The following is a 4,512-nucleotide window of genomic DNA, read 5'->3' on the forward strand; positions in this document are numbered from 1 at the left end:
CTGAAAACACACATACAAATAACATTGTATGGACTGAACAGGTTATATTCAGGAATACATGCATATACATATACTTATGCCATAACGATTAACAACAACAAAAAAATAAGAGGTCATAAGTTTGAAGATGAGCACAGAAGACTATATGGTAGGTTTGAAGGGAGGAAAGGGAAGAGGAAAATATTGTAGTTATAATCTCACAAATTAAAAAAAATAGCTTTTTCTTCTTCTGGAAAACACCAAATGGCGGATGACACCAGTGCAGCAGGAGGGGCCCGGAGGATCCGGGGGACCCAGGATTAGGAGGCCGTGGTGGCTTCCGCTGAGGATTTGGCCACAGCTGTGGTCGAGGCGTGGCAGAAGCCGCAGGGCTCGTGGAGGTAAAGCTGAAGACAAGGAGTGGATTCCCGTCACCAAGCTGGGCTGCCTGGTTAAGGACATGAAAATCAAATCCCTAGAGGAGATCTACCTGTTCTCCCTGCCCATTAAAGAGTCTGAGATTATTGACTTTTTCCTGGGAGCTTCCCTAAAGGATGAGGTTCTGAAGATCATGCCCGTGCAGAAGCAGACTAGGGCAGGCCAGAGGACCAGGTCAAGGCTTTCATCACTATTGGGGACTCCAATGGTCACATAGGTCTTAGTGTTAAATGGTCCAAAGAGGTAGCCGCTGCCATCTTGGCCAAGCTTTCCATTGTCCCTGTGCGGAGAGGCTACTGGGGTAACAAGATTGGCAAGCCTCACACTGTTCCTTGCAAAGCGACAGGCCACTGTGGTTCTGTGCTGGTGCGTCTCATCCCTGCCCCCAGAGGCACTGGCATAGTCTCTGCTCCTGTGCCCAAGAAGCTACTGATGATGGCTGGCATTGATGACTGCTACACATCAGCCAGGGGCTGCACTGTCACCCTGGGCAACTTTGCCAAGGCCACCTTTGATGCCATCTCCAAGACCTACAGCTACCTAACCCCCGTAATGTGCGAAATAATCCCACACCAGTTAGGATTTAAAGGGGTATTTATTTTGGGGGGTAAAACTCATGAAACACCAACCGTCAGGAAAGGAGTCTAGTCGCTGGAGAAGGAGTGGGAACCAAGCACCGGAACCAAGAGAGCAAGCCGAGGCTTGTCACTGTTTTTTTGTTTTGTTTTGTTTGTTTTTTAATAATTTATTAAAGATTTCTGTCTCTTCCCCACCTCCGCCTCCCCTTTCCCTCCCCCTCCCCCAACCAAGTCCCCTTCCCTCGTCAGCCCAAAGAGCAATCAGGGTTCTCTGCCCTGTGGGAAGTCCAAGGACCACCCTCCTCCATCCAGGTCTAGTAAGGTGAGCATCCAAACTGCCTAGGCTCCCACAAAGCCAATACGTGCAGTAGGATCAAAAACCCATTGCCATTGTTCTTGAGGTCTCAGTAGTCCTCATTGTCCACTATGTTCAGTGAGACCCGTTTTAACCCAGTCTTTTTCAGACCCAGGCCAGCTTGTCTTGGCGAGTTCCCGATAGAACATCCCCATTGTCTCAGTGTGTGGGTGCACCCCTCGCGGTCCTGAGTTCCTTGCTCGTGCTCGCTCTCCTTCTGCTCCTGATTTGGACCTTGAGATTTCAGTCCGGTGCTCCAATGTGGGTCTCTGTCTCTGTCTCTGTCTCTGTCTCTGTCTCTGTCTCCTTTCATCGCCTGATGAAGGTTAATATTCAGGAGGATGCCTATATGTTTTTCTTTGGGTTCTCCTTCTTATTTAGCTTCTCTAAGAACCCTAATTATAGGCTCAATGTCCTTTATTTATGGCTAGAAACCAAATATGAGTGAGTACATCCCATGTTTTTTAAAGATAAATAGACCACGCCCCAATGGGCTGGTATTTTAGCAGCTGTTGGCTGAAGGAGCGGAAGGTCCCCTTGCAGCAACCGACCCCCCCCCCCCGCCCCCACCTCTGGAAAGAGACTGTGTTCACCAAGTCTCCTTATCAGGAATTCACTGACCATCTTGTGAAAACTCACACCAGAGTCTCTGTTCAGAGGACCCAGGCTCCAGCTGTGGCCACCACATAGGGTTTTTAAACAAGAAAAATAAAAATAAAAATAAAAAATACATATTGCATAAAATTCTCAAAGAACTAATAAAACATTATTCTTTAAAAAATTATTACTGAGCATTAGTGTTGTGTGACAGACTTTTCCCAGGGTTATACAACACACACACACACACACACACACACAACTGTATTCACCCAGAAAGGGAGCTTATGACACCAAAGTAATAATTGCACCAGTGTCCTCAAGATCAAGACTCTTTCTAGATTTTGTTCTTCTAAACATGTGACCTTTTGTTTACCTCCTGTTTACCAGGGGAGCTCAGGGACCTCCTCTCCCCTCCTGGAGGAGATGTTTCAAGTTGGAGAGAATGTTGTAATGTGGAGAAACACGCTACACAATGAACGACTAAGCAGTGAACGATTAAGCAGTCTCATGCATGGGATAACTCTCTTGTTTTCATGATAGACAGTGACTCATGTACAGTGCCCGTGGCTCCCGGGGCGAGAGCAATGGAGAAAGGTGCAGAGAGGAGTCCAGAGTGCCCCGGGGAGGTGGCAGCAGTGAGCACAGCTGTAAGGACTTTCCTTGCCTGGTGGTTCTGTTCAGGGTTCTTCACCTCGTCCCTATCCAGTTACTCATCTCGGGTCAGTTTTTAAATTCCATGTCTCGTATTATCATCAAGAATCTTCTAGATACTGATGCAAAGTTGGGGGCTGAGATATATTCATTCTCTCTCTGACTTACATGTTTCAGAATAACAACCATAACATCCAAACATTACCATTCTGAAGCAAGTCTACACATGCCTTCCTTACCTGTGATACCTGGCAATAACACTTGAAACATAGTTGAAAGGGTTTTTCCAGCATCTTGGCAGTTTGGAGCCAAGGGATACCAGAAAGTCACACCACACGGCAAACGTCACACATGAAATTTACTGAAGAAAGACACAGAATGACGGCTACCACTGAGACAGAAGAGAGATGGCAATGGGGCGGGGAAAAGGGGCAGGCTTTTACAGGGTCTTTGGAACATGAGCAGAGAGCTAATGGAAAAGTACAACGTGGCCCGAAGTAATACTTGGCCATTAATGCTGAGTCAGAGGTGCAAGGATTCTTAAGTCTCCAGATCAGGGGCAGGCCAGGGGCAGGCCTGTTTCCCTATACTAACACTTTCTAAAATGGTATATGATAGAAATCTAAGGCAGCAGGCATCACCCAAATCCACCATCCTTTCTTTCGGTCACTGTACTTGGGGAGAAAACAGTAGAATCCTATCTGAGCATATTTGTGCTTTAGTGAGTTAATCTTCAGCATAGCTTTCTATCATGCTTGCACTTTACCATTTTAATTATTTGTCCATATGCATTTGCATCTCTTACATTTTCATGTCTTGGCGCCTGAGAGATGACTCGGCAGTTAAGAGCGGCGCTGCTCTGTCTGGCGTCTTGGTTAGATTCCCAGCAACCACATGGCGACTGACAACTGTAGCAGGATTAGTAAAAATCCAGAGACAGATATTGGGGTTCAAGCTGAAGGGTCAGAAAAGCAAAACAGCCGGCCACTGGTTCTTACCTCTGCCTCAGTCTAAATGGTGATCTTGCTTCCAGAAATCTCATTATGAGGCTGAGTCTGTGAGCTGTCTCCTCCAATCATATATTCCTCTCCAGTGCTGGGAGTAAAAGCACACACCACTACCGCCTGGTTTCTATGACAATTAGTGTGGCTACTGGAATTAAAGGTGTGTGTCACCAGTGGGGCTGTTTTACTCTCTGATCTTCAGGAAAGCTTTATTTATTAAAATACGAATGAAATATCACTACAGACAACAGTCTGTAACTTCAGCTTCAGGGTTCCCAATGTCCTCTTCTGGCCTCTGTGCATCAGGCATATATGTGGTGCAGAGTCATATATGCAGGCAAAATACCTATCTTAGAGTCATATTGCTGTGAAGAGACTCCATGACCGCAGCCACTCTCATAAAGGAAAACATTTAATTGGGTCTGACTTACAGTTTGGAGGGTAATTCCTTTACCGTCATGGCGGGATACATGATGGTATACAGGCAGACATGGTGCTGGAGAAGGAGCTGAAACTTCTTCATCTGGATCTGTAGGCAGCAGGAAGAGAGAGCCCCTAGGCCTGGCTTGAGCTTGAGCTTCTGAGACCTCAAAGCCCACCCCCATAGTGACACAGTTCCCTTAAAAAAAGCCACACCTACTCTAACAAGGCCACACCTCTTAATAGTGTCACTCCCTACGGACCTATGTGGGCCATTTTCAAACACCATAATACCCATATGCATAAAATAAAGATTAAGAAATACTTTTGGAGCGGCGATGGTGGCGCACGCCTTTAATCCCAGCACTCGGGAGGCAGAGCCAGGCGGATCTCTGTGAGTTCGAGACCAGCCTGGTCTACCAATCCAGGACAGGCTCCAAAGCCACAGAGAAACCCTGTCTCGAAAAACCAAAAAAAAAAAAAAAAA

General features: G+C 46.5%; 1 pseudogene; it reads left to right on the forward strand.

The window, feature by feature from the left end:
• The first annotated feature begins 243 nt into the window (after positions 1 to 243).
• LOC126510707 (40S ribosomal protein S2-like) lies at positions 244 to 2,040 on the forward strand (annotated as a pseudogene).
• Positions 2,041 to 4,512: the final 2,472 nt, after the last annotated feature.

The sequence above is a fragment of the Alexandromys fortis genome, unplaced genomic scaffold (assembly GCF_014885135.2).
Source record: "Alexandromys fortis isolate MF-2015 unplaced genomic scaffold, M_Fortis_MF-2015_v1.1 scaffold_64, whole genome shotgun sequence".
In the NCBI taxonomy this organism is placed as follows: Eukaryota; Metazoa; Chordata; class Mammalia; order Rodentia; family Cricetidae; genus Alexandromys; species Alexandromys fortis.